General features: G+C 36.5%; 1 non-coding gene across 1 annotated transcript; it reads left to right on the top strand.

The window, feature by feature from the left end:
• The first annotated feature begins 1,293 nt into the window (after nucleotides 1–1,293).
• LOC148553660 (small nucleolar RNA R71) lies at nucleotides 1,294–1,401 on the top strand. Its single transcript, XR_015892720.1, has one exon. It is a non-coding gene; the product is annotated as a small nucleolar RNA R71 (small nucleolar RNA).
• The last annotated feature ends 10,012 nt before the right edge of the window (nucleotides 1,402–11,413 follow it).

Raw genomic sequence — 11,413 nt, 5'->3', positions numbered from 1 at the left:
CATAAGCCTATTTTCTTGAATTATCTGCCATCTCTAATGAGATTTTAGTAGCTTGCACCCCAAAGATTCCCAGTTTCTCTATTACAGAGAGGGGCATGAGGTTTATCCCTGACCCAAGGTCATATAGAGCCTTCTCAAAGGTCATGGTGTCTATGGTACAAGGTATTAAGAACTTTCCAGGATCCTGTCTCTTCTGAGGCAATGTCAGTTGATCCAGATTACTCAGTTCATTAGTGAACAAGGGAGGTTCATCTTTCCAAGTCTCAATACCAAATAATTTGGCATTCAGCTTCATGATTGCACCAAGGTACTTGGTAACTTGCTCTTCAGTAACATCCTCATTCTCTTCAGAAGAGGAATACTCATCAGAGCTTATGAATGGCATAAGGAGGTTTAATGGAATCTCTATGGTCTCTAGATGAGCCTCAGATTCCTTTGGTTCCTCAAAGGGAAACTCCTTATTGATCACTGGACGTCCCAGGAGGTCTTCCTCCTTGGGATTCACATTCTTCTCCTCTCTTGTGGGTTCGGCCATGATGGTCAATTCAATGGCCTTGCACTCTCCTTTTGGATTTTCTTCTATATTACTTGGGAGAGTACTAGGAGGGATTTCAGTGATCCTTTTACTCAGCTGGCCCACTTGTGCTTCCAAATTTCTAATGGAGGACCTTGTTTCATTCATGAAACTCACAGTGGCCTTAGATAGATCAAAGACTAAATTTGCTAAGCTAGATGGATTCTGCTCAGAATTCTCTGTCTGTTGCTGAGTGGATGATGGAAAAGGCTTGCTATTGCTAAACCTGTTTCTTCCACCATTATTAAAGCCTTGTTAAGGCTTTTGTTGATCCTTCCATGAGAAATTTGGGTGATTTCTCCATGAGGGGTTATAGGTGTTTCCATAAGGTTCACCCATATAATTTACCTCTGCCATTGCAGGGTTCTCAGGATCATAAGCTTCTTCTTCAGAAGATGCCTCTTGAGTACTGTTGGATGCAGCTTGCATTCCATTCAGACTCTGAGAAATCATATTGACTTACTGAGTCAATTTTCTATAGCCAATATGGCATTCAGAGTATCAATTTCAAGAACTCCCTTCTTCTGAGGCGTCCCATTACTCATAGGATTCCTCTCAGAAGTGTACATGAACTGGTTATTAGCAACCATGTCAATGAGTTCTTGAGCTTCTGCAGGCGTTTTCTTTAGGTGAACGGATCCACCTGCAGAAGTATCCAATGACATTTTAGCCAATTCAGATAGACCATCATGGAATATATCCAGGATGGTCCATTCTGAAAGCATGTCAGAAGGACACTTTTTGGTCAGTTCTTTGTATCTCTCCCAAGCTTCATAGAGGGATTCACCTTCTTTCTGTCTGAAGGTCTAAACATCCACTTTAAGCTTACTCAGCTTTTGAGGAGGAAAGAACTTGGCTAAGAAAGCCTTGACCAGCTTATCCCAAGAGTTCAGGCTATCCTTAGTTTGAGAGTCCAACCATATTCTAGCTCTGTCTCTCACAGCAAAAGGGAAAAGTATGAGCCTGTAGACTTCAGGATCTACTCCATTAGTCTTAACAGTATCACAGATCTGCAAGAATTCAGTTAAGAACTGAAAAGGATCTTCAGATGGAAGTCCATGAAACTTGCAGTTCTGCTGCATCAAAGAAACTAATTGAGGTTTCAGCTCAAAATTGTTTGCTCCAATGGCAGGAATGGAGATGCTTCTTCCATGTAAATTGGAATTAGGTGCAGTAAAGTCACCAAGCATCCTCCTTGCATTATTATTATTTTCGGCTACCATCTCCTTTTCCTGTTCGAAAATTTCTGTAAGGTTATCTCTGGATTGTTGTATTTTAGCTTCTCTTAGTTTTCTCTTCAGAGTCCTTTCAGGTTCTGGATCTGCTTCAACAAGAATGTTCTTGTCTTTGCTCCTGCTCATATGAAAAAGAAGGACAGAAAAATAATAATAATAGGGGTCCTTTTTACCACATTATAGAGGTCCCTGTGTGAGTAGAAGAAAAGAAGAAGAAAAAATTCGAACACAGATGGAAGAGGGGGTTCGAATTTGGGTGAGATGAAGTGTCAGTAGATGAATAAATAAATAAAAGGAGATAAGAGAGAGAGAAAGAATTTTTGAAAATAATTTTTGAAAAAGAGTTAGTGATTTTCGAAAATAGTTTTTGAAAAAGGTTAGTAATTTTCGAAAATTAAAATCAACAATTAAATTAATTAGTTAATTAAAAAGAAATTTTGAAAAAGAGGGAAGATATTTTCGTAAATTAGAGAGAGAGAGAGTTAGTTAGGTAGTTTTGAAAAAGATAAGAAACAAATAAAATGTTAGTTAGTTAGTTGAAACAAATTTTGAAAATCAATTTTGAAAAGATAAGAAGATAAGAAGTTAGAGAAGATATTTTAAATTCAAATTTTGAAAAAGATAAGATAAAGAGATATTTTTGAAAAGATATGATTGAAATTAGTTTTGAAAAAAGATTTGATTTTTATAATCACAATTAATGACTTGATTCACAAGAAATCACAAGATATGATTCTAGAACATAAAGTTTGAATCTTTCTTAACAAGTAAGTAACAAGCTTGAAATTTTTGAATCAAAACATTAATTGATGATGTTATTTTCGAAAATTATGTTATAAAGATAAGAAAAAGATTTTTGAAAAATATTTTAAAAATTTTCGAAAATAACTAAAAAAAGATTTGATTTTTGAAAAAGATTTTGAAAAAGATAAGATTTTTAAATTGAAAATTTGATTTGACTCATAAGAAACAATTGAATTTTAAAAATTTTTGAAAAAGTCAATCCAAATTTTCGAAATTTTAAGAGCGAAAAAGGGGAAGATATTTTTTTGATTTTTTGAATTTTTATGATGAGAGAGAAAAACATGAAAATGATGCAATGCATGAAAATTTTTAGATCAAAATATGAATGCATGCAAGAATGCTATGAATGTCAAGATGAACACTAAGAACACTTTGAAGATCATGATGAACATCAAGAACATATTTTTGAAAAAATTTTTAATGCAAAGAAAACATGCAAGACACCAAACTTAGAAATCCTTAATGCTTAGACACTAAGAATTCAAAAATGCACATGAAAAACAAGAAAGGATGCAAAACAAGAAAACATCAAGATCAAACAAGAAGACTTACCAAGAACAACTTGAAGATCATGAAGAACACTATGAATGCATGAATTTTTCAAAAATTTTATGCAAACTTTAAAACATGCAATTGACACCAAACTTAAAATTGACTCAAGACTCAAACAAGAAACACAAAATATTTTTGATTTTTATGATTTTATGATTTTTTTTGGATTTTTTTTGAAAATTATTTGAAAAAAAAAAAATAAGGATTCCAAAATTTTTAATATGAATTCCAGGAATCTTGCAATCTTAGTCTAAAGCTCCAATCTGAGGGTTAGACATGGCTTAATAACCAGTCAAGCTTTAGAAGATATTTATACTTTCCATGTATAGAGCAACTAAGTGTGTGAGAATCAACAAGCTCTTGTGATGATAAGTTGAAACCCCAGTCCAAAAGATTAGACATGGCTTACAGCTAGCCAGGATCCAACAAATCATCATGAAACACTAGAATTCATTCTTAAAAATTCTGAAGAATAATATATTTTTGAAAAGATTTATATTTTAAAATTTTTTTTTCGAAAATAAAGGAGAAAATTTTTGAAAGATTTTTGAAAAATTTTTGAAAAGAAAACAAAAAGAAAATTACCTAATCTGGGCAACAAGATGAACCGTCAGTTGTCCAAACTCGAACAATCCTCGGCAACGGCGCCAAAAACTTAGTGCACGAAATTGTGATCTCAGGCAACAACGCTAGAAACTCTGTACGCACGTCTTAATAAATCATTTTTCATTCACAACTTCGATACAACTAACCAGCAAGTGCACTAGGTCGTCCAAGTGATAAACCTTACGTGAGTAAGGGTCGATCCCACAGAGATTGTTGGTCTAAAGCAAGCTATGGTCACCTTGTAAATCTCAGTCAGGCGGATATCAAAAGGTTATGGAGTTTTCGAAATTAAGTAATAAGTAAACATAAACTAAGGATAGAAATACTTATGTAATTCATTGGTTAGAATTTCAGATAAGCGTATAGAAATGCATTCGTTCCTCTGAACCTCTGCTTTCCTGCTGTCTTCATCCAATCAATCTTACTCCTTTCCATGGCTGGCTTTATGTAAGGACATCACCGTTGTCAATGGCTACTTTTAATCCTCTCTGGAAAATGGTCCGATGCGCTGTCACTGCATGGCTAATCGTCTGGAGGCATCACCCTTGCCAATGGCTGTATCCTATCCTCTTGTGAAAATGGTCCAAATGCTCTGTCACAGCACGGCTAATCATCTGAGGTTCTCGATCATACTGGAATAGGATTCACCCTCCTTTTGCGTCTGTCACTACGCTCAACACTCGCGAGTTTGAAGTCCGTCACAGTCATGCAATCCCAGAATCCTACTCGAAATACCACAGACAAGGTTTAGACTTTCCGAATTCTCATGAATGCCGCCATCAATCTAGCTTACACCACGAAGATTCTGATTAAGAGATCCAAGAGATACTCATTCAATCTAAGGTAGAACGGAAGTGGTTATCAGGCACGCGTTCATGGGGAATGATGATGATTGTCACGTTCATCACATTCATGTTGAAGTGCGAATGAATATCTTAGAAGCGGAATAAGTTGAATTGAATAGAAAAATAGTAGTACTTTGCATTAATCTTTGAGGAACAGCAGAGCTCCACACCTTAATCTATGGAGTGTAGAAACTCTACCGTTGAAAATACATAAGTGAAAGGTCCAGGCATGGCCGAATGGCCAGCCCTCAAAACGTGATCACAGGATCAAAAATACAATCCAGGATGATCCGAAGATGTCTAATACAATAGTAAAAAGTCCTATTTATAATAAACTAGCTACTAGGGTTTACAAAAGTAAGTAATTGATGCATAAATCCACTTCCGGGACCCACTTGGTGTGTGCTTGGGCTGAGCTTGAATGTTACACGTGCAGAGGTCATTCTTGGAGTTGAACGCCAGTTTGTAACGTATTTCTGGCGTTCAACTCTGGCTTGTGACGTGTTTCTGGCGTTTAACTCCAGACAGTAGCGTAGAACTGGCGTTCAACGCCCTTTTACGTCATCTAAACTCGGCCAAAGTATGGACTATTATATATTTCTGGAAAGCCCTGGATGTCTACTTTCCGACGCAATTGGAAGCATACCATTTTGAGTTCTGTAGCTCCAGAAAATCCATTTTGAGTGCAGGGAGGTCAGAATCCAACAGCATCAGTAGTCCTTCTTCAACCTCTGAATCTGATTTTTTGCTCAAGTCCCTCAATTTCAGCCAGAAAATACCTGAAATCACAGAAAAACACACAAACTGATAGTAAAGTCCAGAAATGTGAATTTAACATAAAAACTAATAAAAACATCCCTAAAAGTAACTAGATTCTACTAAAAACATACTAAAAATAATGCCAAAAAGTGTATAAATTATCCGCTCATCAATATGCCCAAGGTTGGAGTTAAACACCACCCTGGGTGCCAAAATGGGCGTTTAACGCCAAGAATTATGCCAGTTCTGGCATTTTACGCCAGAAAGTTTTAGGCTGGCTTTGAACATTAGTTTGGGCCATCAAATATCGGGCAAAGTATGAACTATTATATGTTGCTGGAAAGCCCAAGATGTCTACTTTCTAACGCAATTGAGAGAGCGCCAATTGGGTCTCTGTAGCTCCATAAAATCTACTTCAAGTGCAGGAGGGTCAGAATCCAACAGCATCTGCAGTCCTTTTTCAGCCTCTGAATCAGATTTTTGCTCAGGTCCCTCAATTTCAGCCAGAAAATACCTGAAATCATAGAAAAATACACAAACTCATAGTAAAGTCCAAAAATGTGATTTTTGCATAAAAACTAATAAAAATATAATAAAAAGTAACTAAATCATACTAAAAACTATGTTAAAATAATGCCAAAAGGGTATAAATTATCCGCTCATCAAGGATCATCAAAGATTGAATTGCGTGAGCTTCACCCTCATTCAGATCAATTGACCATTGGCGTGGCGTTTGATGTGGATCATAGGAGATTAATGACCACTGGCCCTGACTTTAATTACTTACAGCCTTGCCATTGAATGGATCACTCATTGTTAAAGTAGTCAGTAAAGAGAATTAATTCGGAAGAACATCTCCGAGGCCTTAACTACGTTCTTATCATTTTTTCTACATCAAGCTGGTATTGCCTTCGTTCTTATTTTGTTTCATGCATTTCTACAACAACCACTCTTTTCTATTCGCCTGACTAAGATCTGTAAGAGAACTATTGCTTGCTCAATCCGGCAATCCTCGTGGGATTCGACCCTCACTCACCTGAGGTATTACTTGGACAACCCGGTGCACTTATCAGTTTTATTGTGCGAGTTCTAAATTCATGCACCAATCATTTTTCCAATTTTGCCATGTTTTATGATTATGCCCACCAAGTGTTTGTGGAAATCTCAATTTTGATCATGAGGTAATTTTCCACTCTTTGGCTTGGGGAAAATGAGCATATGGGATACTAGAGTTGTAATGTCCAACATTTAGTGATAATTCATAGATTGTTAATTGTTCTTGCTTCCACTAACGCTAGATTTTTACTAAGGTAATTAGTAAGTTAGTTAGAATTTGTAGATTAAGAACAACTATGCTCACTTGACTTACTCTTTAATGTTAAGGGTTAACTAAGTGAGATTAATCCATCATAATTGCATAGTTGTGATTATGACAAAGAAAGGATTCCCTAGCTCATCCCAAGCCAAGGTTCTATTTATGTTTTGAACCATACACTCCAATCATTCCACAACTTTACTTATTCATATTACATAGATAGTTCTTAAATTTGTTTTTAGTTCATTTTGCTCATGCTTTATAGAAAAAAATGGTGAAATGTACGAATGGTAAAAATGAGGCAGAAGATCCTAAATATGGGTGATCTTCTTCTTTAAATACTAATCTAATAACTAAGAAGTACAAAAAGTATGACAGACTAGACTAGAGGTGCGAAAATCCATCCTTGGGCCCACTTTGGTTGAGTACTTGAGCTGAGCTTGGCGTCTAACTTGAGGGATGGGTGTTGAGTGCTGACGTTGGGATTTTTGCCAGTAAAGAATGTCATAAAAACAGTCACGTTGTAGATATAGTCTCTAAACCGACAAAAATCCCTTCGTACAAACGTTTTGGGTGTCACAAGTAACAAACCCCTTTAGAAATTGTTAACCGAGTATTCAAACCTCGGGTCGTCTTCTCAAGGAACTGCGAGGAAGTATGTTCTTATTATTGGCTATAAAGGTTGTAATCGGGGTTTAGAAGATGAGAAGCAAGTAATTTAAATGACAAGTAAAGTAAATGGCAATTAAAATAAATAAATACTGTAAAGCAGACTTTTGGCAAGGTAAGGGAAGTTGGAGGTCCAACGTAGTTATCTCTCCCAACTATAATGAAAGTTGAATCTAAACTCCACTTGGTCAACATTTACTAAAGCAAAGGAGATTCAAGGGACTAATTAATCTGGCCTTTGAATCCTATTTATTTTCTAAGAAAAGGTTGGGATTATTTAGGTTTAGCTTAATTAGCAAGATAACGATTATCAATTATGTTGAGTTTAATAACTGTTGAGTTACTAAATTCTTAACCAGAACCAAAAGGAGAAAAAGTAAAATTGCTGGAATGATAAAAATATCCTTTAGATGGGAAGCAATGGTAACTTAAATCAAAGAGAACAATCATAAACTGAAAATACCTCAATTATCATTAATTCAAATAACAGTCTGTAACATGGAAGAATTCATAGATCCAATTATAAAGGTAAATAGCCAACTCAGATATTGAAATAAATAAATAAAGTGAAAGGGAAATTTAAAACAAAGAAATATAAAACCTGGATTGAGAGTCACTCTTAAAATAAGAAGAAATCCTAAATCCTAAGAGAGAGAGAGAGAGAAGATCTCCCTCTCAACTAAATCTAAATCATTGAAAAGTAAAATATGCGAGCTCCCTTTGAATGGGCGCATTCCCACACTTTATAACCTCTGGTCTATGCTGTCTGTACTTGGATCTGGGCCAAAAAGGGCTTCAGAAATTGCTGGGGGGCGCATTCTGTAAATTCTGATACGTGGCCTCTGTCACGCGTCTGCGTGGGTCACGCGGTCGCGTCATTCGGAGCTTTTTCTTGCCACGCGGTCGCGTCAGTCATGCGACCGCGTCATGTGCGTTCTGCTTATGTCGCGTGGTCGGGTCAGTCATACGGCCGCGTCACTGCTGATTCGTGCTTGGCACGCGATCGCGTCATCCATGCGATCGCGTGAATACCAGTTTCCTTCAAAGCTCCGTTTTGCTTTCTCCTTCCATTTTTGTATGTTTCCTTTTCCATCCTTTAAGTCATTCTGCCTTAGAAAATCTGAAACTACTCAACACACTAATCACGGCATCGAATGGAAATAAAGGTAATTAAATTAATTAATTTTAAAGCTTAGGAAACATGTTTTTCATTTACATCACATAATAAGGAAGGGAAAGTAAAACCATGCAATTAATGTGAATAAGCAGGTGAAGGATTGTATAAATCACTCAAATTAAGCACAAAAGAACTCATGAAATATGGGTTTATCAAGTGCCCATTGGGGTGTGATTGGTGCTGCCTTGCTTCTTGATGGGTGTTGAACGCCCCAAAAGGAGTGGTTCTTGGGCATTCAACGCTGGCTTGTCTCCTTGGAGTGTTGAACGCTAGCTAGGGGGTAGCTCTTTGGCGTTCAATGCCCAATATGGGCGGGTTCCTTCGAAAAAAATTATAAACTATTATATATTTCCAGAAAGCTCTAGAAGTTATCTTTCCAACACCGCTGAGAATGTATCATTTGGACCTCTGTAGCTCCAGAAATGCTCGTTTGAGTGCATGGAGGTCAGAATCTGGCAGCATCTGCTACGCTTTCCTTGCTTCTGAATCAGACTTTGCCAAAGCTCCTCAATTTCAGCCAGAAATCACCTGAAATCATCAGAAAATACAACAACTCAATGTAGAATCCAAAAATGTGAATTTAGCACTAAAACCTATGAAAATATAATAAAAATTAAACAAAACATAACTAAAACAATATGAAAATGATGCCAAAAAGCGTATAAAATATCCGCTCATCACCTTGATATGTTTGTTGAGTGATTTCAGGCTTATGAGGCAAGGATTGGATGGAATAAGTGAAGAGAAAAGCATGCAAAGTGGAGAATTCATAAAGAAATGAGGATTTGGTGGATTCATGGCCACGTGCACACGTCATCCACACGTACGCATGAGGGGAAATTTTGCCAAGCGACGCGCACGCATCACCCATATGTACACGTCACAAGCGGCACATGACCAAATTAAAGGCAATATGCTGGGGGCGATTTCTGAGCTAACCAGGCCCAAATCTAACTCATTTCTGGAGCTATTAGAGGCTGAATTCAAGATGGATCAAGGGGAGAGCAATTAGGATAGAATAGTAACATGCTTTAACTCATATTCTAGAGAGAGAAGCTCTCTTTTCTCTCTAGAATTAGGGTAGGTTAAGTTAAATTTTCCTTATATTTAGGTTTAATTCTTCTTTTCATTTACTTTTCCTTGTAATTCCTTGTTCTTACATATTTGCTTTCCTAGTTTTACTTGTTATTTCCTTTATCTTGTTGCCTTTATGATTATGACACTTTGTTGCTTTTAATTTCAATTAATGCAATTTATGTTTGTTTATGTTTAATTGAATTGTTATTGTTATTTTCTTGCTTTGGGTAGTTGTAGATTTATATTTCTTGTCATTTTACCATGCTTTTATTTTGTGCCTTCCAAGCGTTTGATAAAATGCTTGGTTGGTTTTTAGAGTAGATTTTAGTACTCTTGGCTTTTGATTGAGGACTTAGGTCCCTTGAGATTATTGATGTCCAGTTCCATTGGTGATTTAGGGTTGTTAATTGGTTCTAGGACCAATTATGTCCACTTAAATTTCCTTCAATTGTTAGAGGATAACTAAGTGGAATTAATCCTTTGTAATCACCATGTTGTGGTCAATGATCCTAGATAGGATACCTTGACTCTTGATCTTTTCCAAGACCCATTTTAGTGTTAGTTTTACTTTCTTGTCATTTTTATTTTCTTATCAATCAAACCCAAAATCCCTAAAAGATATATCATAACCAATAATATACACACTTCCCTGCAATTTCTTGAGAGACGATCGGAGGTTTAAATACTTCGGTTACTTTTATTGGGTTTGTACTTGTGACATACAAATTAAACTTTGATTGAGGATTATTTGTTGGTTTGGAACTATACTTGCAACGTGATTATTTTTGTGAAATTCTTAACTGACATTTATCCCAAATTAAACAAATTCTTCCATGTATTGATGAATTGTAGTGGGGGGAGAATGTCAAGATTATATACTTTTAGCTGCAAATGCGTCAGGTGATGGGAAGATGTTAGACTAAATTCCCGTAGTCAAAGAATTTTCCAAAGTGTTTCCTAAAGATATTCCTAAATTTTTACCTCAAAGGGAGATTGAATTTGCTATAAACTTGGTGCCTGGGGCTAGTCCAGTTTCAATTGCGCCGTATAGAATGGCTTCGATAAAGTTGGCTGAACTTAAGACTCAGTTGGAAGAGCTTCTAAATAAGAGGTTCATTCGACCGAGTGTGTCTCCGTCGGGAGCGCCAGTTTTATTGGTGAAAAAGAAAGATAGAGGAAGTTAACTTTAGCACCAATTATAATCTTACCCGAACTACACAAACCATTTGAAGTTTATTGCAACGCATCATTGAAAGGCTTAGGTTTTGTGTTGATGCAACACAGAAACATGGTAGCTTATGCTTCGCATCAGCTAAGACCACATGAGGCGAATTATCCATCTCATGACTTGGAATTGACAGCGATTGTATTTGCGTTGAAGAGTTTGGAGGCACTATTTGTACGGAGTGAAGTTTAGAGTCTTTTCTGATCACAAGAGTCTCAAGTATATCTTTGATCAGAAAGAGCTCAATATGTGCCAAAGGATATGGATGGAGTTACTGAAGGATTATAACTTTGAACTGAGTTATCACCTCGAGAAGGCTAACGTTGTAGCAGATGCCTTAAGTAGGAAGTCATTGACAATTTCATGGATGAGGATCAAAGAGGAGGAGTTAGTAAATGAGTTTGTAGAACTTAAGTTGGGTATTAAGGAAGTAAATGGAGAAGCTTGTTTGAATCAATTGCACATCTCAAGTACATTCAAGACTGAAATTCAGAGGGCCTAATAGGATGAGCAAGAGCTTTAGAGAATGTTACAATGATAAGTGGATATCTTATACGCTTTTTCATTGCATTTTC

This window comes from Arachis ipaensis, chromosome B7 (genome assembly GCF_059453495.1).
Source record: "Arachis ipaensis isolate K30076 ecotype BB chromosome B7, ASM5945349v1, whole genome shotgun sequence".
NCBI classification, from domain to species: domain Eukaryota; kingdom Viridiplantae; phylum Streptophyta; class Magnoliopsida; order Fabales; family Fabaceae; genus Arachis; species Arachis ipaensis.
This window is presented reverse-complemented; position numbering and strand designations above follow the sequence as displayed.